Below are 26,305 nucleotides of genomic sequence, written 5' to 3'. Positions count from 1 at the left end.
TTCAAATTAATGGAGGACATTTAGAACACCCTTCTCATTTGGTAAAAGTTGATGATGCTTTAATTGAGTTCAAATTTGATTCTTGTTTGCAAATTACAATGATGGATGAGACATTATTACACAAAAGTTTTGGGAAAAATGTTAAACTCTTAAGAAGTGACATTTTACCTTTGGGATATAGGAACAAACCTATCAAATTGTTGGGTTATTTTATGGCTACCATTGAATTGGGAAGTCGCATTATTCCTGGAAAGGTTTATGTAGCCAAACATGGAGATGCTCTGATTAGTTGGAGAAATCAACGTGATCTAGGTGTTAAGCTTAATCCAAATGCTTCACCTCAAGTGCAGATACAAGAGGTGGAGGATTTGTCTTCAATGTTTGCAGAAACATTTCCCTGTGTATTCAATGAGAACTTAAGATGTTTAAAAGGTTACAAACATTGTATCAAATTAAAGAAAGATGCAATTCCTGTTGTAGCAAAAGTAAGGAGGATTCCTTTAGGAGAACAAGAAAAAGTACAGAAGGAAATTGATAAACTTATTGAGAATCAAATTATTGAGCCTGTAGAGGCCACAGAATGGTTGGCACCCATTGTTATAGCTAAGAAACCTACTGGCGAGATTCGCTTATGCATAGTTTTACGTGCCTTGAATAAGGAGGTTATTGTTGACAGATTTCCTTTGCCAAATATTGATGAAATCGTAGGAACATTGGAAGGTGCAAGGTACTTTACCACCTTAGATTTAGCTTCTGCCTACCACCAGGTAGAATTAGACGTATTGTGTCAGGACTTGACTGCATTTATTACTCCTATGGGCACATTTAAATTTAAAAGGATGCCCTTTGGGCTGATTTCAGCTGCCTCAGTTTTTCAACGCATAATGGCATGTATTCTTAAAGGTCTGCACGGCGTAAAGTGTTATCAAGATGATTTGTTGATTTATGGAGCTTATATGTCTGAGCATGATGATCGTGTATGTGCAGTATTAGACAGATTGAGTAAAGCTGGGTTGTCACTTAAGAGAGAAAAGTGTAAGTTTGGATTAGAAGAGGTGAATTAGCTTGGGCATTGTATAAAGAGAGAAGGTGTTTTTCCTAAATCTGAGTTGGTTGGATCCAATGACGACATGGCTGAACCAGTAAATAAGGAGGAGCTACTTTTGTTTCTTGGTATGGTAGAATTTTATGGGAAATTCATCGTACATTTTGCTGATAAGACCAAGAACATGAGAAGGCTTACTGCGAAGAGTGTGGTTTTTGAATGGTCAGTTGAATGCAAGAAAGAATTTGTTGAGATAAACGAGGAATTAAAGAAAGCTCCTTGTCTTCATGCTTTTGTTCCAGGATTTCCAACCTATTTATTTACTGATGCTAGTGATAAAGGTCTTGGTGCGGTTTTAGTTCAAAGTAAACAGGGTAATGATTCCCTAATTGCTTGTGCTTCAAGGTGTCTTAGAGGGCCTGAGTTAAATTACTCTGTCATAGAGAAAGAGTCATTGGTGATTTTCTGGGCTTTGAGGAAGTTTAAAAATTTAATTTTGGGTACTAAGATCTTTGTCATGTCTGATCACAAGCCTTTGCAAAAAGGGTTTAGATTCTATCTCGTCTAGGATTAAGAGATGGATTATTTCTTTGCAGGAGTTTGACTTTGAGGTACAGTACATACCAGGTGTTTCTAATAAATCTGCTGATTGCTTCTCTAGATTGGTGAAAAGAGATAATTTGTTTGTTGAGAATGCGTTTGAGGAAGAGAATGATGTTATCAATGTCTGTGAAATTACGGAAGGTGTTGTTGAGGAGAATGAGTGGAAGAATGAACTGGGAAAAGATGAGGATCTAGTTTAGGGTATGGGTATGCTGAGAGAAAAAAAACGTTTAGAGAAACTTTTGTCTCTTGTCTCTGATGAATTGTCTATTACTGATGGCATGTTGGCACGTGGTGTGAGACTTATACCTCCTTCTGTCTTGAGAAAAAAATTGTTGTTGCATGCACACTGTGGTCACTTGGGTATTGTGAAGACTAAGGAGATGTTACGAACACAATTTTGGTGGCCTGGAATGGATTTGGAGATAGAAAGAATGGTTAGAGATTGTGTTGAGTGTTGCACAAGTGATAACATTCTTAAGACTAAACAAATGCCCATGGTTTGTAGGAATTTACCCATTCATCCATGCGATGAGATTGCCATTGATATCCTAGGGCCGCTCTCTGGTGTGTCAGACACTCCTTATTTGATCGTTGTAATTGATTTGTATTCTAGATGGATTGAGGTGTGTGCAGTTAGTGATATTACGTCTGATTCTGTTATTACGTTTTTGGAAGAAATCTTCAAAAGGAAAAGTTTTCATAATAGTATATTGTCGGACAATGGTCCCCAATTTTGTTCTTCTGTTTTTAGCGATTACTTGAATAATTGTGGTGTTATTCACAAGAAATCTTCTTTGTATCATCCCGAGACCAATGGTGCTGTTGAGAGGGTGAACAAAACGTTGAAAGAATGTATTCAGCTTGCAAGGGCTAATGGTTTAAATTGGAAGGTAGCCCTCCAGGAAAGGATAGATGCCTATCGCTGTTCACCTCACTCCACCACTGGAAGATCTCCTTTTGAGTTATTTAAAGGCAGAATTCCCAATACCATGTGGTGTCCTGGTTGGATGAAGTTCAATAAAGGGTTGGTGGATAATCGCATTGGTCCATGGAGGGAGAAAGAGTTGGAAAAGCAAGCCAGTAGGAAATTGTATTTTGATGATAAAAAATGTGTTCATTTCCAAGAAGTCAATATAGGTGATTTAGTCAAAATAAAAGCACCTGTTGGACGTCAGTATTGTTCTAAATACTCAAATGTAAGATCTGTAATAAAAGTATTTAGGAATGCTATCAAAACTAATGATGGTAGAATTTGGAACAAAAGTCGTGTAGTTGTAAAGAAGTCCAAGTGTGGTGAACAAGGTGATGCTGATGCTGATAAACATTTGTTCTGTCCCATCGGTGTTCCCCCACTTTGTTCCAGTAATACTCCTGGAGTTCCTGCTAGGAGCCAAAGATTATGCAAGGCTCCTGCTTACATGAATGACTATGTATGAACTCTTTTTCCTTGTTTTTGTTTGGTTCCATAGTTTTGTTCACTTTGCACTCTTATCTTGCCTGAATGTTTATCTTTACTTTGTTAAGAAGGGAGATGTGTAATGCCAAGCTTTGTATACTTTTCTCACCATGCCAATGTTCACTTTAGAATGTAGAATTAGCTCCCTGTGATGTTCTGTTGTTAGGAATGTCCTGCCAGGATTCCTGGCAGTTGAGCTTATGCTGTCTGTGGCTGAGGTTTAATAAATCATACCTCATTAAACTACATTAATTGTCTTATCTTATTTGAGTGGTAAACACTACACCTGTTACCCCTGGAAACTGCTGAAAAAGTAAAACAAGCAATTGCCTATGTTAAAGTGGCTTAGAGAGCATGTGTCACAAGAACCGACACCCATACATAAAACCTTTTATTTAGCTAGAACATTGACAAAGCCGACAACATGAGTAACAGTCTTTATTACATAATACCCAGATAGGCATCAAAAGTACAAAACAGCAAGGTCATTGGCCGATACAAATTCAAAGTATGCACATGTGTGCATGAGAAACCGCACAAGGAATGGGCATCAAAGGTATCAAACAGCAAGGCCATTGGCCACTACAAATTCAAAGTATGCACATTTGTACATGAGAAACTGCACAGGGAATGGGCATCAATAGTTACAAACTGCAAGGCCATTGGCCAGTACAAATTCAAAGTATGCACATGTGAGTATGAAAAACTGCACATGGAATGGGTAACAATGTCCACTACCATGGGAGTCACCCCAACCCAGGGGATACACATGGGCAGTGCAGCCACCACTGTGGGAGAAATGGTGTGGGGAGGGGGACTTTGCTTCAACTTTGGCTTTCAGATGAACTGGGAGGTGGCTGATTGTCGGGGCCAGTTAGAGGACTGGACCTGGGAGAGAGAGAAGCTGCTGAGGTAGAGCATCAGTGGCTGTGGGAGCCTGAGGGCTGCTTGCACCGGGGGGTGTGCTGGCACAGGGAGGTGGAGACATGCTGCCGGGAGACACAGTTTGTGAGGATGAATGTTGAGGGCTAGATCTCAACTTCTTGGGGATTCGATAGCCCATATGTTTCTTTGCTGGAGTGGTAAGTGGGGCAGGCACAACAGCCTCACTCTCTACCAAAGGTGTTTCAGGTGCAGGTGGCTCTCCCTATGGGGATTTGCTAGATCTGGTGGTATGTTTGGGGTCGCCTTGTCTTTTCCCCTGCATCCCCTGTTGTCGACGTAAACCTCCCCCTTTGCTCTCCTATCCCAGCTTCACAGGGGTGTGGGCGGGAGTTGACATTGTGGGTGAATCTGCCTTAGAAAAGTGTTTATGCTTAGTTATTGCAAGCACCAGATTCACAGCAGACAGGGCACGTGTTTGTTTGTCTTTAGGAGCAGGTGTGGGGATGGGAGTGGCCTTGGATATAGATGATTTTGATGAATAAGATGTTGATGCCTGCTTCTAGGTCTGATGCCCATGAGTGTCATGTGATGGGCTTTTGGTGTGGCGCCCCTGTGTGCCTGTTTTATGTTGTGGGTATGGTGTCTGTGGTCGGGTCCATTTGGAGTGCTGCTGTTGTGTGGTGCGTGTGGAGGACTGGGTGCCTGAGGGCTGTGGCATGTGGGCACTCTTGTCAGGTGGTGCCACTGGCAGGGTGATTGCTGAAGGGACGGGAGCTGGACTGGGAGCCGGAGACTGCTGAATGGCTGCCGTCATTGTAGAGGACAAAGACTGGACAGTTCAGTGAAGGTGACCCACGTCAGAATGAATCCTCTACATAAAGGCAACTACCTGTGCCATCTTCTTGTCATTATCCTGGAAGACATTCATGAGAGCAGTCTGACCCACACACAGCTGGCGCAAAAGGTCCACCGCCTCCACACTGAGGGCAGCAAGGGATACAGGGGCAGGGGCAGCTGTGCCTGGTGGGAAGGAGACTTTACCCTTCCTAGGGCTGCAAGCATGGATAGGACTTGTGGTAGCAACTGGGAGGGTGAGCACTGGACGATATATGGTGGAGGAAAAAGCAGATTTTGAACTTCCTGTGCCCGCCAACATCAAGGAGTCACCGCTGAAATCTGATGTTGTGTGGTCCGTGTTTCCGGGCATGAATCATCCAGGGCACTCCTGTCCCCCTCCGAGGCACTGGTCACATCAGTGCCAGTGAGCTCATTTGTAGCAGTCGTGTCAGAAGCTTCCCCACTGGTGTCGGTCCCCTGTCCTTCCATGCCCTCGTTAGATGCTGCAAGAGACAGCGACATAGGTTCAGTATAGTGCCATACTCACAAAAATCATATGCAATCAAAGCACAAAACTTGAAAATGATACTCCCATGTTGGCCTCCCCCATGTACAGTCAGCATGTGCAACATTTATGCAATCATCAGAAGATGCATGGAAACATGAATAGTTGATAGTAATGCCTCATGTGACGTTCACACAGCCAAATAGCTGGCCAGTGCCTCTTTGTAATCCAACAGGCTATTCTCTGTCAGCATACTAAAGTGCTTGTAGGTGAGATAGATATACATCTAAACATGTTGTCTCTGTCACATATGGAGTCACTTTAAGGGAACACCACATATACAGACTCCCAAATGTCCTTTTGCAATGGCCAGAATCTCCTGCTATCCACCATGTTGTGCTTTGAAGTACAACTACAGTTGCAAATAGGTGTCTTCTGTGTAGTTGTCACAAATGTTATGTTGTGCACAGCACACATCTATAAATTCACACTAACATGATGCTCACTGCTGTTCACTGCCAGGTGATGTCTAAGACACTCATACTGCAGCATATGTCACAAGGCCGCATCTCATCTGTAAATTACAAGGGACATTGCTTTAAACACTTGATAAACCACATGTGGTAAAAATGCATAATAGCTGCACTCAACACTGAGGCCACTTAGAAGCCATTGCATCACACTAGAGACATCACAGAGCTTCCCACCGGCTCATGGTTGGGATTCATGCAGTCACTTACACTCAAAGTCACAGTTCGCAGAATACTCATCTCAACTTTCTCCTGATGGGCCATCAAGTGTCCATCCAGCTCTGGCTGTGCCACTGCCAAGATGCAGACCATTAGTGGTGTAATGACCCCGCGTGCCAACCTGCCACTCCGAGGGACAACCCCCAGCATCATCTCTGCCACTTTTTTGTTCAGACAGCAGATGTCATCCCGCCTCTTGTGACAGTATGTGTGGTGTTGGTTGGAGACACCCAGAGCCCGCATCTTGCATGCAATGGCCCTCCATATTGCCTTATGCTGGTGGACCTTAAGCTGCAGGCATGGGAGACAAGAAGAGTGAGTTTCAATGACCCTGTGTTATGTACCACTGTGTGTCAGTAGAGGGGCATGAAAAACATAGCACACCTGTACATAAATGTTGAGCAGAGGCCCTACAGCCTGACACATAGTACATTTGCATCAAATAATCTCATAGAAATGTATACATGTATGATGATGGGCACAGTACCAGGCCATCTCATACACATGCAGAGTACCAGCACAGAAACCAATGTGAAGAAGACCCTCATCTGTGATGCAGTATGTGAGTGAGCAATACATACAATACATTTGAAATGATGTATAGTGGCCGACTCACTGTGCCCAATACTACACACCCCTCCATGTCCTTGGCCAGTGAATGGCTACCTGTGTCATGGTGGTCAGATTTAGGGCCATGCTATTACATTCTCCCACTCTTCTCACAAGATGTAGTCCTGTCTTGTGCAATCCTCAGGCCTAAGATAGCTCATTGAGAAATAGGGTGTCAGACAACACATACTGATGGGTCCTTTTAAAATTGGGCCGTTTCTGTGCAGGCCAGTGGAACTCACACTGAGGTTAATTGTGGGCCATTAGAAAATTCACCTGCATGTACAATATGAGAGGGGAAACAATGTCTACACATGCGAGGCAGAACACATAATGAGAACAATGGAATAAGTGGATTACCACCTAGAGCGTTACACTTAGGCATTTTACTGTTGTGCATAATGCACACATATCCATACTGCCATATGAAAACTGTACACACATTCTTCAGTACCCCTTGGACAAAATACATTTGTAATTTCACAATCGAGCATGTGAAAACCTCATGGACTATGACATCACATAGCACAGGCAATGTTTTTTCAGACTTCGACTGTCCAAACCAGCAGTGTAACTGTATGGCTGCAAAAACATTGCATGTCCCTCCTATCCTTCAATGCAGCCATGGATCTGTGGAAATAAGGCTACATACTCCATTGACATGAAGTCAGCATGCTAGGCAGTGTATCACACATTTATATTGCCCAGTCTAAGACCAACGTTTTTATTTTTATTGCTGAAGAAGAGCTGTAGAAATGCCCATGTTGACTTCCTCCCCAAATGCTCAAGTGCAATTCTTACTAGGCCAACTCAGTTACTGTTCCATTTAATGCAGACAATAAGCCAGGCGACTGTCATACTATAAACAGCAGTGCAGGGTGAAAGGCAGGACTGCTGGAATAATGCTATTCTGTTGCCACTCCGTTTACTGCGGTTGTGGAATTACCACACAACCCATGTGCGGCATAACATGCGTATTGACAAAAAATAGTAACAGAAATGGATCAAGTGTCTAAAAAACGGAAATGTTACCGTGATCGGCCATTTACAGCACTCGAAAACCAACACTACATATTTTCAACACATCAACAACAATCAGTATAATACCGCAAATCAAATACTCCCTGTCAGACATATCTGTTATTAACGTAACAGCTTCCTGAAACTTAACACTGTCCTTCAACGACAATGTAATGTTGCACAAGCGCGCGCAGTAAATAAAAAAAGAGTTTCACAAGAGGTAGCAGGGGGAGCGGAGAGAGGCGAGACATGCGCCTGTTTTCTTTGAGTTTCCGTTGCTGGAACGAGCAGGGGCACCATATTTTTGCAATTTAATTACAAACATATGGTGTCTAAGCTCGCTCGCGCAAGAGAATCACCAAACATGCACGAGTTGCCATTCAAAGCAATTCAACGCGTGCACGTTTTTGCCTGCAAAGCTGAAGCCATTACTAAAGGTATTTTTCCTATGCAGCGCATGCGCGCTGCGGAGGTGAGACCTAAAAAGCTGCTTTATTTAAAAAGCAGTCCCAGACATGGAAGTCTGCTGACCCCAGCAGGCCATCATCCTTGGGAGTGCTAGCCATTCCCAATGGGGTTGCAAATTGCGCAATATTTATGAGGCATGCAATTTTCTACCCCATTGGGAATCGCTAACAGTGTCTGTGATAATGTTGTACATTGCATTTTGCGAGTCGCAAATTGTGAGTCGCAAAGCCACGCAAATTGCAAGTCACAAAATGTGAGGGTCTTTCATCTGGCCCTTAATGTATTAGCATGTTAGACACTCAATATATGTTTTCCTCTATTGCTAAAATCTAAGCACACTTTTACAGTGCTTGTACCACATATTTTCTCATTGTTCATTCATGTTTTTTCAACGTGTATTAGGTGCACATTCATTTAATATGTACATTTTGTTAATCATGTCAAGTTTATATGTTGTGTAAAGAATAATCAGCTTTTAAGCTGGACCTGTGAGGAGCACAAACTTCTTGGTGAAGATGACCTTTACATTGGCAGAAAATCTGTATTTGAATTTTGCCTGGGCAGGGTCTGAGATGAAGGATGTGTTTTGCAGTTTACTCTTTGAATACTAGTTGTGTGCCACAACTGTAGGGTACTGTAGCATTGCATGAGGAGGAGTCCACAGGGTTCCATGCATGTGTGCAAGAACGTGGGTGCAAGTATTTTTGCAGATTGCATGCATTTCAGTGGAATGCATCGCACTGTACTGGCCAAGACTTGCAGGGAACATTTCAAGTGGAAGTCACACATTTTAGGTGTACACGTTGCCAATCCCTAATGTTAGATGACTCTTGCACGAGGGACAGGTCCTGTATTAAAAGGGGACCTAATTAATGTCCTAGAGTTTGCAGAAAGTATAAAGGCTATAAATCCTGGCAATGCATGCATAGCTAAGTAAAGGAAGAGAATTGGCTGTCTGAATCCTCAGTGTACGAGGAACATATGTCAATATTCTGCCTACCTAAATTTCACGGGGCACACTTTAAAGGCCTTAGTCTCCACGATACAATATTTAAATTTACACATTTTAATTTTAATAAAGGGGTGAAATAAAAACTTTGCTGATTGGGCGATGGTGTATATCGTCGAAGTGAAGCAGACTGGATTAAGCAGAAGTGCAGTAATTGTGTGGGTGGTCATTCAATAAATAAAATCGTGACTCCGATGGCTTAGGACTTGTTAAACCGTTTCCATCAACTGGAGTGGCAGAGAAACTCCAGATATTTGAATAATGCAGTGAGTGAGGACACTTGGAGGATGCTTTAACTGGAAAAATTTGTAAATTATGACATATCATATCTTTTATGGAGAGATTCTGCTCTTATGCTCTTAAATTCTAGCCCGAAATTGGCCAATAAGAGCAGACTTCCGGGGATTAAGGTCTAAGAGTTTCGTTGAATTTAGAAAAAGAGGGGCATGGTACGTCATTACCGCCTGACATCAATATATTTCTCTGAATGAGCTGAATAAAAATATCTAATCTTTTGACAAGTCTCTCAAAGCAACAGCAGCTGTAGACCAACTTATTCAACATACCAAGTGCAGTCTTTAAACAACCTTTCACTGTAACATAAATCAGTCGGGCTGCCTGGAGCAGGTATCATCCCCAATACAGCCCCCGGGTGGCGCAAAAAGTGGAGCAATAGCCTGCAAGATGGCTCACTGAGCTAAGTGCTGAATTCAAATTTAAGTAGGACCGATTCAACATTTCATCATTCTGTGGTATTAAACTGAGTACTATTCAACTGGGTAGCAGTAATACCTGTTTTACTGTGTATTAAACTTGGAAAAACAGGTGTGCTATGCACCATATAAAAACGTTATTATGTTTTACAGCTTACTAAAACACATATCGATTTTCATAGCAAATTTAACTTAGTCATTTCATTTTTATTATCATTTTCCCTTTAAATCCAATACCATGATCTACTGCAGCTTAATTGCGCCGCACAATTACATATAGTTTTAACTTTCAATGAAGATATGTAATTCTTATGTAGAACAAAGCTTTATTTCAATATAAAATATCTTTAAAAGTACATCACATTTAAAAAGTACATGTCCTTCCAACAGTGAAAACAGTTTAGAACTAACAATCAATTATACAGTGCAATAATTAAAAGGGATATTAAACGATGAATCAGCTTTGAAGAGTTTTTCTGTACAACAGATATCATTAAAATACATTAGTTAAAAATATAAGAAAAAGTCTAAAACCAGTGACATCTTTACCGTGGAATATCCATACAGAATCATCATAAGGCTTTTGATCTTATCAGCCAGACCCAGCTTAGGTATTTAGCCACCCCACAGGCTAACGTAGTAATGTGAAGGTAAATGTTCTCTTTCATTGTCAGAACAACAACAATTCTGCAAGAGCTCCCAGTCACATCGATTGCTTTACATGAGAAATATAATAAAAAAACAGGCATACTAAGCCCAAAACATTGTGAAAATGTTACTGCATGTGTGCGATTGTAACAGCAAGGTGGTTGCCCTGAAACAACAACAAGTGACAGCTTCCTACTGATCACCTCAGGTCAACTCATCAACAGTATTTATAAATTAAAAATATTCCGGCAACTATCAACTCCTTTTGTCAATTTAGAAATCTATTTCTGTGCACGTGTATAAGGGCAGCCCCTGAAACAGGATACAGGTTGTTTTCAATGTCCTGATATAAGAGCGGTAACACACAACGAGACAAGTAGGATACAGAAGACCCTGCCAATGAGAAGGCTCTTGGTTCCAACATCACACGCTTGGCTGACAGTCAATCCCTCCAGGAGTGTGCACTGGATGTCTCATTCGCGTAAGCTTTGAATGCTCGACAGTAACTCAGAGTGTTGATGTAAATAGGAACCAGGGAGGCAAACACATTTTTTTAGCCTGTTACAGGAAGAGATAGGAAAGCCCAGGATGATGCTCACTATGCGGCTCGCTGGAAGAGAGGAAGTTGCACATTGAAGCACCACAATAGTTATTTTGAGTTATTTGGCGGAAATGGGATACAACAAAAAGCGGATGCAGATACAATGCGTTCGTGTTGCGCCACAGCCCAGGAATAAAGTCTGCTGTACTCCTGGAAGACTTACTGGAAAGTCATTGTTCACCTTTTAATGTTATTGTGGGGGGGGGATTTTAATGTAAATTTTGAGCCTCTTATGAAGGGAAACTGGAATCTGTCAGAGGAGAAGGACCGAGAATGGGGGGGTACCCAAACTCGATCTTGAACCGGTTTGTAAATGGTCACACAAAGTGGTCCAAATGAATTCCATTTGCTTAAATAAAGGTTTAAAAGCAGCAAATGGAAGGACCCTAGGCGATAAGACTGGGGCACATACCTTTAAAAGTGGTTCACGCAAGAGCAGAATAGATTATATTCTGCTCAACTTGGGCCGGTGGAAACACCTCCAAGACATGACGATCATTGACAGGCTCGAGAGTGACCACAATCCCCTGTCTATGAACCTTACTTATTGGGAACCTTTTGTCCACCCAGGGATTATAATGGCTCCTACCCCCACTCATGATCCTTTTTTTTTTAAGTTTGATTTTATTTGAGAAAAAAGAAATTCAGAAAGGAAGGGGGGAGAAGAAACAGGAAATGGGATATGAGAACAGTATAAATCATACAGAGAAAACAATTGCAATTGCAAGGGGGAAATGTACAATAAAGAAATATCACTGGGAATAAATTACAATAACAAAGAAATCAATGAGAAAAATTTTACAGCAAGCATAAAAAATTCAAATCGAGAAAATAAACAAGCAATGATATAAAATAACAGAATAAGAAAAAAGTTTCCTATGATGGGAAAAAAGGCAAAGTGGGAAATCAAGGTGGCTTGCGTACTTCAGCTGAAGCAGGGTCTGGGGAAGCAATAGCAGGAGCAGGCGGGGAAAGATAATTTACCAGGGGAAGCCAAAGTAAGTCCCGTTTAATGGCTAGGGAGATGGGGGAAACGTAATTAGTATCCAAGCGATGATGAAAACAGACCGCGTTCCACCAAGAGCAATATGAGACATTGGCAGCCTGCTTCCAATTAGAGGTAATGGTATGGAAAGCAACAGATATCAGGAGATCCATGAGGAGATAATGATGGGAAGGAAGGGGGAGATCAGGGGAGAGAGTACCTAGATAAATGCATCAAGGTGAAAAGGGTGTTTGGAGATGGAGAATGCGTTGGATTTGAGTCCAAACTGAGTTTCAAAACTGGGAAACAGGAGGGCAATCAAATAACATGTGTTTTAGATCAGCAGAAGGGCAAGGGCAGGACCAGCAAGTAGGGGAGATATCAGGTGAAAAGGATGACAAAAGAAGCGGAGTAAATAAAACCCTATTATATATGAAATAAAAAGTTTGAGTGGTATGAGCAGCTCTAGAGGCCTTATGAAGTTTAGTCCAAATTCTATCCCAGAGAGGAACAGGCCAAACCTGAGATAGATCAGATTCCCAGGCAAGTTCAACTTTAGTTTTTGATCTACCGGTAATGACGCGGAGAAAATCATAAAGGGAAGAGGCAGAGGGAGAAGAGTCCAATATTGAGGAGGTAGACCTAAAGGCAGCGGGAATGTCAGTAGAGAGAGGTAAGGACTGGAGATAAAGAGTAAGAACAGGGTACAGTGAATTGTATTGCGACCGAGTGCTGGATGGTAAAGAGAATTGAGATTGAAGATCTGAAAAGGAGATGGGAGAGTCTTGAGAAATAAGTTGGGAAATCCAACATAGACCACGAGAATGCCAACTTTTCCAGAAAACAGTACGGTTGCGGATTTTGAGTTTTGTGTTATACCAAATGGGTTGTTCATGTAATGAAAGACGAGAAGGATAAGACGAGGATAGAAAAGGAAGAAGAAGTTTATGAGATAAAGAGAGGATAGGATTACGAAGAGGAAGCAATTTAGATGTGAAAGACAAAAATTTGTGGAGATTGAAAGGAGAAACAAAGGAGGATTCCATAAGTAACCAGATGGGAGGGTAAAAAGGGAGGTCAGGTGAAAGCCAGCGGGCCGATTGTTTGAGAGAGAAGGCACGATGATAAACTCGATAATCAGGAAAACGAACACCGGCGTGAGATTTGTCCTTCCGTAAAGAAGCGAGGGCGATACGGGAACGCTTGCAGTTCCATAAACATTTTAATAATAAGGAATCAATGCGTTTGAAGTAAAAGTCTGGAATACGCATCAGAATCATAGAGATAGTATAAAGAAGAATGGGAGAGAGCATCATTTTTTTAGAGCTTAGGCGACCCCACCAAGATAAAAAGAGTGGATTCCAACGAGTGATGGACGATTCCATCTTCTTAGAGATGTAGCCGAAGTTGATTTTAAGAGTGTCGGATAAAAGAGGCGCAAACCAAACTCCTAGAAATTTGATTTTGGTGGGTGGCCTAGAAAAACCAGATTGGGAAAAAGATGTTTTTGACACAAAGGATTCAGAGGGAGGATTTCACATTTATCAACATCTAAACGATAACCAGATACCGCGGAAAAGGAGGAAACCTGGTGAAGAAACAGAGGAAGAGAGGATAGAGGATCAGAACAATAGAAGAGAATATCATCCGTGTAGACTGAGAGTTTCACTTGACGAGAGCCAAAATGAAAGCCAGAAATGTTATTATTCCTGACGGATTTTAGTTTAAAAGGGTTCTAAGGCTAAAACAAATAATAAAGGGGACAGTGGACAACCTTGTCGAACCCCTCTTTGGCGTGAGAAATAATCTGAAGTCTTACCGTTGACAAAAATGGGGGCTTGAGGCCCGGAATAAAGGAAAGAAATAATAGAAATGAACTTGGGGGGAAGTCCAGCCCATCCAAGCGCTTGAAACATAAAATCCCAGCCAATTCTGTCAAAAGCCTTTTCGGCGTCTAGGGAAATAGCGGCTAATGGAAGGTCCACAGAAGCTGCCTTGTGAAGGATATTAAAAAAGACTCGAGAATTATCGGAGGAAAGGCGTCCTTTAATAAAACCCGATTGTTCGGGTCCAATCAGATCTGGCAAAAGAGGATCCATACGTAAAGCTAGAATCTTGGCTAAAATTGTATAATCTGTATTAACTAAAGAGATAGGTCGGTAATTTTTACAGAGGGAATGGTCTTTGTCTTCTTTAGGAATCAAGCATATTGAGGCTTGTTGAAAAGAGCCACTCGATGAACCGATTTGAATAAAGGATTGGAATAAAAGTAAGCGTTTCGGTAAAAGGAAAGAAGCAACATGTTTATAAAACTCAATATTAAACCCATCCTGGCCAGGGGCCTTATCCTGACGCAGTTTAGAAACCGCCTGAGAGATTTCAGAGAGTGAGATATCTAAGTCAAGATCATGAAAGTTCACATGGGAGGAAGGAGGAGAGGGAAGAGAATGGAAATACGAAAGAAGATCCACCGGTGAAGGTATTTGTTCAGGGGTGTAAAGTGTCTTGTAGAAATTAACAAACTCATTGAGAATATCCGCATCTTTAAAACAAGAATCACCCAAGGAAGACTTAATTAAGTCAATCTTAGTGCGTTCCTTCCTAATCTTCAAATAATTAGCAAGAAGTTTCCCCATTTTGTTCCAGCCCCCATAGTAGCGATAGTTACATTTCAAAAGGAGATTAGAGGCAGCCTCGGTTGTAAATTTATTGAAAGAGATTTTGGCATCAATTAGTTCTTTAAGGGAAGATTGCGATTTCGAAGAATGATAGGCATGCTCCAAACGTTTGATATTGGCGCGTATTTGAGCTGATTTAGCCTCTCTTGATCTCTTCTTTCGTGAGACATAACTTATAATAAAACCCCTAGAGGCTGCTTTGAAAGAGTCCCAAACCATGACAAAGGGTGAGTCAGGAGTATGGTTAAGTAAGAAAAATTCTGTGGCAAAAGTAGTGAATTCAGAGCAAAAAATGGGATCGAGGAGTAAGGTATTATTGAATCTCCACCTGCCAGAGTGGGGAGAAAAGGTTAGAAGGTCTACATCAACGAGAACAGGGGCATGGTCAGATATCAAAATGGAGCCTATGTCAGAGCGAATGGCGTGTTGGGTCAAAGATTCACTGAGAAAAATATGGTCAATGCGGGATTGGGAGTGATGGGAGGGAGAAAAGAAACTGTATTCTCTAAGGTCGGGGTTACATAATCTCCAGATATCAACTAGGGCATTATTCTGAATTGTGTTAGTAAAATGGGAATGCATTCTGGAAGGGACAAATTTAACTTTTGAGTGACGGTCAAGGAAAGGGTCCATAATTTGGTTACAGTCACCACTAAGTATAATGTAATCCTCGGAGAGAGAGGCTAATTTATTGGATATTGAAGGCCAAAAGGATTTATCGATTCCAGTAGGAGCATAAACATTAAAAATCACAATTGGGAACATTATCAACGAGAAGTTTAACAATGACCCATCGACCATTAACATCACAATCGTGAGAAATCGAGGAATTATTTAACTTTTTATGAAACAAAACTAGTACCCCATTTTTCTTTTCGACAGTAGGAGAACAAAAAACATGACCCACCCAACAACGTTTAAGCTTTAGTGACTCCTCCTCCGAAAGATGGGTTTCCTGGAGCAGGGCCACATCAGTTTTAAGTCTGGCTAGGTGTGATAACACCTGTTGCCTTTTAATTGGATTATTTAATCCTTTAACATTCCAAGTTGTAATACGGAGTGTATCGACAGAGAACAGCAAATATCGATATTATGCTTGCTGAAGTCAAAGAGAAAGAAACGTAAAGAGTAGTGCAGGATGAGTAATACAGGTGAAGAGGAGAACAGAGAGGAAAAAGAGGAATTAAAGAGAGAAAGAGGATAGAAAAGGGAGAAGGAAGAAAGAGAGATACAGATAAGAACATAAAAGACAGTACAAGTCTGAGACGGACGACTGAAGTACATACTTACGAAAACAATACTTCAAAGACAAGACGAGGGAGGTGGGGTCGAGAGATGGCGACGAGATCAAGAGCGGACACCGGCCTCCATAACTGCAACCCCAGAGAAGGCAATGGAACAGACACAAAAGGATGTGTAGGATGATAAGGGAGATGAAGACATCTGCAAAAAGGAGAGGAGAAGATGTGAGCTACCAGGAATAAAAAGAGAACAAGAGGATGATGAGACAAAAATTATCAGACAAAGGGTGCAAACAACCAAATGAGACAACAGCAATCAGAAACACAAATGGAGAACAGTATTAACAAAATTAGAAAACCATCAAACAGGTCTAGTAACTTCCATGGTCTCTGCACTGTGTTGTCGAAGAAAAGGTTGCAGGACTTCAGGGTCGTCATAAGTGGTAGTTTTGTCGTTGAAGGTCACCTTAAAGAGGCATGGATGAAGAAGGCCATATCTAGCATTCAGGGCCCTCAGTTGAGGGCGCAAGTCCAGAAATTTTTTCCGTCGGTCTGCTGTGGCCTTGGAGACATCCTGCGATAGATAGAGGCGACGGCCGTCCCACCTAATTTGTTTCTTGAGTTTGGCGGCTGAAAGAACCTGCAAAAGGTCAGTGTATTGAAGAAACAACATGATGACCCCGCTAGGTTTAGTAGAAATTTTTGGACCGAGGCGATGAGCTCTCTGGATGTTGACAGAGGCTAGTGCAGGAGTGTCTAAGATCTTTGGTAGAAAAGATTGGAAGAAAGTGGTGGGGTTAAACCCTTCTACAAGTTCAGGAAGGCCGTATAAGCAGAGGTTGTTCCTACGATTTCGGTTTTGTAAATCCTCTGTCTGTTTCTTGAGTAGGAGTATCTCCGCCTCCATGGAAGGTATATGAGAACAAGAAGACTTAAGAGAATCAGTAGATTGTTCCAGAATGAGAATTCGCGAGTCCAAAGAGGACCATTTGTCTTGCATAGTCTGTAAAGTTTTGGTGGTTACTTCCATAAATGGCTTAAGAGCGCGCAACTCCTCCAGTATAAGGTCCATGAAAGAAGCAGAGGAAGAGCCCCCAGGGGACGGAGGATCTTTCTTGAGACGTTTAGAGGAAGCCAAGGTTGATGTAGCCTTGCCACCACCACTGGATTTAGGAATGGCGCCATGCACTGTAGTAGACTTAGAAATTTCGCTGTCCTCCATGTCCTGAATGGGTGTGTCTGAATCCGAACAGGCGGATACCTTTGAGACTGTGGGTAACTTTAAATTGCGCAATTTCCCCATGAAAGAGTCTAGTCAAGAAATGGTGAAAGTAAAGAGCCTGAACGACGCCAATCAGCAGTACAATCACAGCATAGAATAACTGGAAGAAAAATGTGATATTCTCTATAGACAGATAACAGCACCAAGGCAACAACCAATCAATCCTCAAAGCAATTTCTTGGAAAAGCCACTGATAGATGACACGACAATGGCCGTAATTAACAGAAGAAAGAGAAAATTCTAGGACCTCAATCACCAAGCAATCACCACTTATTAGTCATGGTTCACAATAAAGTGAGGTATATCTGGAATTATGACATTGCAAAAAGTAGGCATGTAAAGAAATCATATCCGCATCCTCAGTTTTCATTAATTAATCTCTAATGTGTTCAGGCAAATGGGCAGTAGGTGGCAGCAGAGCACTTGCAAACAGAGAAAAGAAGTTCAAATATTAGGTTCCTGAAAGCTATTCAAATTGTTGCAAAGCGCTGAAGAAAACAAACTTCATGAGGAAGTCGTCCTCGTTATAGTAGACAGAATGCTTATAATTTTAGTAGAAGCCAGACAGAGAAGGAATTATGTGCCCGTTGTGATAGTAATACATTTTTTCAGGCAGCTGAAGGTCATGGCAGGGTCCAATGAACGGAATCTCTGTGAGTGCAATGTGCGGTAAAATTCCTCACATAGCGCAATTTGAAATGGCGGCCGTTTCTGTGACAGAACTGCTCCGACGCGCAAACAAGGGAAAAGCATCCCTTACATGGTGCTGCCGCCGTTCAAAGGCACCTCTTCATGCGCAGCTTCTGCTCCGCCGATTAAGCATGCATTTGGGTTACCCGTGCAGGCAGTCATTAACGTGCCAGGTCAGCCGCTCTCTCCGTCGTCTCGGGAGAGTCAGGGACACACCGCCATTTTCCTTGGACCCTGGCCACGACCCCCACTCATGATACTTTGATATCAAATGATTTACGTCACGTCCGATGGCCTAAAGTTTCCCTTCATAAAGAGAATATGGATTTTATATCTAGTAAGCTTGGACAGGCAAAGTTAGATTTATTGTCATTATCGGAAGGGGAAAATAAAATTTTGAGCTTGCAGGAAGGAACTAGGATCCATGAAATTCTTTTTGATGAATTAAAGACTCGATTTGTTAAACCCTGTAAGCACAAAGGTCCACGCGTAATGGAACCGCCACGGTGGTATACAGGGGAATGCAGGAAGGCCCGTCTAGATCTGGGAAGGGCAATTAAATTTGATCTCGCTGAGAACATCAGAGCAGCCAGGCTGAGGTATAGAAATGCCGTTCTAAAAGACAAGCGTGTTTGGGATGACAAAAGATGGACAGACATTAAGGACGCAGGTTCCTGCAAAGACACTCGCAGATTTTGGAATGTCTATAACTGGGGCGTGGAGGGAAACCCTGATAAGCCACAGAACTGGGTTCCCCAAGAAAAGTGGGTAGAATATTTCCAGCCCCAATACGCTGAAAAGGCAGGATACCCAACCATCAGTGGAAGTCCCTCTTGAGCCCCAAACTAATTATCTTTTCACACTGAAGGAAGTTCATTGTGCTTTAGAACTGGTAGTCCCTGGTAAAGCGCCAGGTATTGATGGTATACCTGCAGATCTTTTCTTAAATGACCAGAACTCTTGGGGTTGCTATATACTTCTTCTGGCCAACCTGATCGCTAGGGGAGCCCCTATACCGAGATCTTGGAATGGGGCGGAGATTATACCTGTCTTTAAAAAAGGAGACAAGTCGCTGCCAGGTAACTATCGTCCAATCAGCCTGATAGACACTTCCCAAAAAATATTTGGCAGGCTGGTTCTAAATAAAATCCTTCACTGGGAATGCAACAATAAGATCTTATCCCATTTACAAGCAGGGTTCAGAACTTCAATCAGCACGGTGGACCAGATGCTGCATTTTGTCATGCTGTACTGGAAGACCGTGCTGATCGGACGTGGATGTTTATATGCAGCTTTTATAGATCTAAGAGCGGCATTTGACCTGGTTCCCGCCCCACCTTATGGAGTGTCCTTAGTGACATGGGACTGCCAGTGCCCCTTTTATCGTTGGTTAAAAAACTCCACGAACATAATTACACACAGATTAGGTAAGGGAGCCCCGGGAATGTTACGCCGCAATTCCAAGTGGAAACTGGAGTACGCCAGGGCTGTGTCCTGGTGCCAACTCTCTTTTCCTTATACATTAATGACGTGGTAAAGATTTTGAATAACTCTAGCATTGATGCCCCGATCAATGCCGGAGCTAAAGTTCCGATTTTAATGTTTGCCGACGATTGTCTTCTAGTATCAAATACTCCTAGCGGGCTTCAAAAGGGCTTGAAGCTCTTTGAAGATTTTTGTACCGTACGGGGTCTAGAAGTAAACACACAGAAATCAAAGTTTATGACTTTTAATGCTTCTAAATCTTTTAAGGGTACAGTGAGTATGAATCAGCGACCACTGAAAGAGTCCAAGCATTTACCTATTTGGGTGTTTGTATATACCGTAATTTGTCCTGGACAGATCACATTGAATTGGCCACCTTAAGACACAGACAGTTAACTGGAGCCCTGACCACAGAACATCAGAAGTCACTTACTAAGCCAATAGCTCCGGTACTGGCGGTTTACAATGGCAAAGCAGTCAGCTCCGCCTTGTATGAAGTCGAAATCTGGGGATGCGAAAGTCTGAGAGGGATATCAATCTATGAAAATTCCTTTTTAAGGAATTTAATGAAATTACCGCAGAGTACCCCCATGAAACCCCTCTACTATGATCTAGGGTTATCCCCAATAGCGCTCATAGCATCCTTTCGTCCTGTTTTATACTGGAGGAGACTCTGGACTATGCCAGAATTAGAAATCTTGGCAAGGGGCCTGCTCGACATTATTAGTAGTGACACCTTTCACAAGGTCAAGTGATTAAACCACATTCGGGGCCTCCTATCTAGTATGGGTCTAGGGAACCTGTGGGAGGACCCTATAAACTCAAGGTTCCCACCCAAAAAGATTCTAAAGTCTCTTTACTGGCAATTTGTGGCCTCAAGGACTTTTAGGTCTGTCGACCCTGGGTCATTGACCGGAATGTTTTTGGATATTAAGGATGTTCCAAAATTGGAAGCCTTTTGGGACACTATTTTAAAACCTCTTGATCGTAAATTATATTTTCAGTTGAGTATTGGGAGTCTCCCGGTTGGGGCATTCACTAGTAGATGGTCTTCTGGGGCCAAGGATGATTGTCCGGTATGTTTGGCTCGCCCTGAGACCATTGGTCACCTGCTATTCGAATGCCCAGTGTACAGTGAGCCAAGGAGAACGTGGCTCCGCCCAATGTGCAGGTTAATGAGTCCCGTTAGTGGGACTATGGCAGTCCGTATCATCCGATCCTGTACAGATATGATAGTTTGCATAGCTGTGGCAAAATATTTGGGCTGGGCTTGGGCTATCAGAAGTAGAATGCTCAAAGTTTAAAATGTATTCACACTACCGAAACCAAATTTTAATGAGCATCTATTTATTTAATTTTATTGTTCTAACAAATTTAGTCATATGATGAATTTATGGTTTTTATGTGTACATACTTGTAAATTCTTTTTAAAAAAATATTTTTATTATAATCTTTTCACAGCAATTTTTACCCCCCCCCCAAATTATTACAGTCATCATCTTTACAACACAAGGTGCATATTTTACATATCCCATTATAGTATAACGTTAATACAATACAAATACATTCTTGCAACAGATCTCTGCAAAATATAAGAAAAAGAAGAAAGGAAAGAAAATAAAGCAAAACACAAGGATTAGCCTTTCCTACCTACGGCTGTTTACCCAACCCCTACCCTGTTTTGCTTAGATTTCCACCTCGTAATAGGTTGCCATATCTCCTCTCCCAATTTTTTTGCCCTTCTGCCCTTCCTCTCATATATAGCTTTCTCCAGATTGTTTGAGGCTAGCAATCTTGCTATCCAAGTTTGGAATGTTGGGGGTGTCTTGTCTAACCATGCCCGTGCAATACTGATTCGGAATACAGCTGCCACCATAAACAAAAACTCTGTGGGGCCATTTTCATGCTCGGTCTTCACCCCCAGCAATAGCAATGAATTACTTAATATAATCTTAATATCCAGTGAGTTCTCCAGGAAATCTTCTATGGCCCTTTTCAGGGTATACAGTTGTGGGCATTGTGCGAACATATGTCAGCTTCCGTTGAATTGCATCTAGGGCAAGTTATACCTTCCGTCCCACCCCACTGCGCTATTTTTGCCGGCATATGGTAAAGGCAATATAATGTTTTATAATGCTGTGACTGCAGCGTTGCCGAGCATAGAGCTGATCTTCCTAAGTCTAGAGACTTCTGAAATCCTTTCGGGGAGGTCCCCACTTTTTCTATCCATTTTTTTGAAAATTTCTCTCTGTCATCTATTTTGTATGCATACAGTTCTGCATGTAACTGTCGTATCTTACACTGTTTACTTTGTTCTATATAGTCCAATAGCCTACAATGTTTAAATCCTAGAAGTCCACCCTTTTTATCCCTCAGGTGACTCCTCACCTGTAGATACTTAAAAAAAAGTATTAGTGGGTATTTCAAATCTTCTTTGTAATTCTTCAAATTGTATTATCCCCCCTTCTATATCCAGGAGGTCTCCTATTTTCCTAATGCCCCTATTGTTCCATATCCTCATCGTTTCATCCCTGAATATATCCCCCGGGAGGGTTTCATTAGCTAGCAATCTAGTGTATCTGCTAAATCTGCCGATTCCCAGTTTTTTTCCTACCCCTTTCCAAATCATATATGCAGCTTTTAGGGTTTTAAACCTAGTGTTCTTAAAAAGTCCATAATCTATTGTATTCAGAAGCCCATCAACTGCGCCCTCCCCCAGTACAGTTCTATACACATTTGTAAATTCATACCCTCCGCCTATTAATCCTTGGAAGTATTGCAAAGCTGCGGCCCAGTAATACAATTTAAAATCCGGTGCACCCCACCCCCCTTTTTCACGTGTAAGTGTCATATGTCTGTAAGCCCTTCTAGTTTTCCCTTGTGCCCACACTAGCCTATTAAGAATTGTTTCTAACTTAGTAAAGCAAAGTTTTTCAAAGAAAAGAGGTATAGCCCTGAACAGGTAAAGAAATTTCGGTAATGTAACCATTTTAATTACGTTTATGCGTCCCATTAGCGTCTAGTGTAGGTTGTGAATTCTTTCTGTATTGCTTTTTACCTTAGCTAGTAGCGGTTCCATATTTAGTTTTACTAACTCCTCCAAGTCTGCTGACACCCTTACTCCTAGATATACTGCCTCCTTTACCACTCTGGGATCTGAATAAAATGAATATTTATTCATAATGATCTGAGTTTTCCCCTTATTAATTGAATATCCTGATAAACCCCCCAAAATCTGCTGCCTCCTGCTCTATTTTCCTTAAAGCCCTTCCTGGTTCCGTAGTTATCAATGCCACGTCATCTGCGTAGGCGAATACTTTGTGCTCTACCTCCTGTATCACAACTGGCGAGATGTTGATATTACCTATTAGTCTCCTAAGTAGCGGATCTAGATATAAGGCAAAAAGTAAGGGTGATGCCGGGCAGCCCTGTCCGCGTATAATCCTTACCGTTTTAGTGTAAGACTAATTTATTTTCACCCTAACCTTTGGCTGCACATACTGTACCTGTATGGCACTAATAAATCCTTTGCTTATGTCAAACCAGTCCATAACATTCCACAGAAACTGCCAGGAGACCCCGTCAAATGCTTTTTCAGCATTAAGGAATATGGCTGCGACAGTGTCTCCTGCTACTTCAGCGGCATCTAGTATGGTAATTAACTGTCTGGTATGCTGAGTGGTCCCTTTCCCGGGAATAAAACCATGCTGTGACTTGCTTACTAATCTCTCAATAACTCTGCTCAGTCTTTGTGCTAATGCTTTGGCATACATTTTAGCATCCGCGTTCAGGAGAGTAATAGGTCTGTATGACCCTGGATCGAATGGGGGTTTGTCTTTGTTCAGTATCACAATAACATTTGCATCGTCCCAGGACTGTGGCGCTAATTTTTGTATCTGTGCCTGTCTAAAAGTCTCCAGCATATCTTTCCCAAGCCTGTCCCAGAATGTTTTATAAAACTCAGCTGGTATTTGATCTGGCCCTGTAGCCCTGCCCCCTGGTAAATTATTCACTGCCATTTTAAGCTCCTGCAATGTTAATGGTAAACCTAGTTTATCTCTTTCTTCACTATCCAATTTCTCATGTGGTATCCCTGTCAAATAGTCCTTATCTTAAGTGTGAGGAACACTTAACCTCTGCCCACTGTTGCTATTGCGGTTCACCAGTGAGAACAACGCTATATTTTTTAACAACATTTATGAACACTTTATACACTTGTTGTTTTGGCTCATACGAGCTTCAAAGAAATTTTTTATCAAAAAAATATTAAACTGAAAATCAATCCTAACATTTTACAATTCTAATATGCTGTGTTATCACAATCAATACATTATTGAATAGATAGACAAAATCCAAAAAATCGATGAATGAAGAAATCTTTCACGTAGACGACTTGTCTTTTATGCCCAATGCATTTCAAGCTCTAAGAGCTCTTCGTCAGGGGCCTGTGGACTGAATATAATTGCCAATTAATAAACTGATATATATCTGCAGAACATCAAAATCTCATTTGGTACAGGGCTAGAATTTTTGAAATTAATAATACTCAGATGCCAACACCACTGTGTGTGTGAAAAAAAAACCGAAAGAAAACAAACTCACTGATATCGCTGTCAAGCAGGCTCATCCAATCTAAATCGTGAAAAGATCGGGCCATTACTCACACAAGCTCCAACTGAGATGTACCTCAACTTATCTACACAACACGGAAATGAACGTACCACCTTACCTTTAAGTTTACTTTCTGTGCTTAGATACGGTACTTCTGAACACTCGTGGCTCACCCTCCTCCTGTAAACAAATGAACCAAAATCTCACTCAAATCTAGATTCTATGACCTCTGTGCGCTACACTGCTGCTTTCATTTGTCAAAACTCCATGTACAAAACGCTCACCTCTCAGTGAAGACAACAATTCCGTATAATAACTCGCTATCCCGTTCGTGCACAATTTCTCCCGCTTGGTTTGCAACCAGCTGCGTTAACCAACTACTCCATTGCTCTTTACAAAGCCGCGTAACATACTAAAAACCGACAACGGACTAGTAAACACAGGACCGTGGGCGCCATCTTTGAAAGGGGTTTACTCGGCGTGGTGAAAGTAAAGTGTGAAGAAAAGAAAGAAAACTCAAATGAAAATATAGAGGTGATACATAAAAAAGAACTAAGATGTTGCCAACGTTATCAAGATACTCACAATTAAAATGCAGGATTACAAAGTACATGCATCATTCTCATACAGATTCAAGGTGAAAAAGCCTCATATAAAACACGATAAATCTACTTTGTCATTTAATCCCTTAGGTTCCTATGTGACAAGGTACCTGATCCAGTGTATTTCTCTTTGGAGGAGGGATCTGGTTAGATCAACCCCCTCGTATGTTTTCACAACTTCCAATATGGAAAACCTGATTTGGGCTATGCTATGGTTATTCTCATTTCCGTGTTTCGCCAAATTACTCTTCACATTTTTATTTCTTATTGTGCTCTTGTGTTCTGATATTCTCGTTTTTAGTTTTCTCTCTGTTTTTCCTGGGTAAATTTTACCACAGGGGCACTTTATGCAATAGATTACATTTTTGGAGTTACAATCCCCGTCATAGTGTAGTTTCACTTCCTTTCCTGTTTGTGGGTGATGCAACATCTTGCCTTCAATTACATAAGAACAATGAACACAATTGTGGCATTTCCTCATTCCTCTATGGGTCACTTCTGTTTCTCTTGTGGGAGTCATCAGTAGTTCTTTTAAATTCTTTGATCTTGTATAGGCAAAAATAGACTTATTGGCAAAGATCCCATTAAAATCCGCTTCATTCTTTAGAAGATCCCAATGTTTGTTTCCGATATTTTTCAATTTCTGTGATGAGGTGGAGAATATTGATACAAAGACATGTCTGTCCATTGTTTTCTTAGGTTTCTGTGTCAGAAGATTATCCCTACTATATGTATCAATCCGATTCTTGGCTTTTATCAAAATTTCATCCGGGTATCCTCTTTCTTTGTATCTTTGATGTTGTAAAGTAAGATTCTTTTTCAATTCATCATCATGTGAACAAATTCTTTTTATCTGCATGTACTGCGACACAGGTAAATGGTTTTTTAGATTCTGCGGATGAAAGCTTTGGAATAGTAATGAATTATTCACATCTGTGTCTTTTCTGAATACTTTAGTTTTCATCTGCAAATCTTGAATGTTGATCATAACGTCTAGAAATGACAGTTCTTTATCGCTAATAGCATGTGTGAATTCAATATACTCCGAACAATGGTTCAATCTTTCTATTTCAAATTCTAAACTTCCCTTTGTTCCAGACCACAGTACAAAAATATCGTCTATGAACCTCCGATATAAAATCGCATGTTCATTCCAGAAGCTATTGCTGTAAATATAGTCTGCCTCAAATTTTGCCATAAAGGTATTGGCATATGCCGGGGCCCCGGCAAATCCCATGGATGTTCCATTCTTTTGTAGAAAAAACCCAGAGGACCATTGGAAGTAACTATGATACAAACAAAAATGTGAAAGTTCCAAAATGAAAACTTTCTCTGCCTTTACAGACGATTGTTGTAGCAGGGCCCACTCCACGGCTTCCAAACCGGATTGATGAGGGATTGAAGTGTACAACGACTTCACGTCGATTGTGCACACCAATGTTGGACTTGTCATCTTGATTTCTTTTAATGTCAAAAGAAAATCATTCGTGTCTTTTATATACGACGGCCATTTCTGGACGAATGGCTGAAAGAATTTGTCAATATATTGACCGAGTGGTTCAAAAACTGTACCACATCCA

Source organism: Lissotriton vulgaris, chromosome 8 (assembly GCF_964263255.1).
Source record: "Lissotriton vulgaris chromosome 8, aLisVul1.2, whole genome shotgun sequence".
NCBI lineage: Eukaryota > Metazoa > Chordata > Amphibia > Caudata > Salamandridae > Lissotriton > Lissotriton vulgaris.
Note: the sequence above shows the minus strand (reverse complement) of the source record.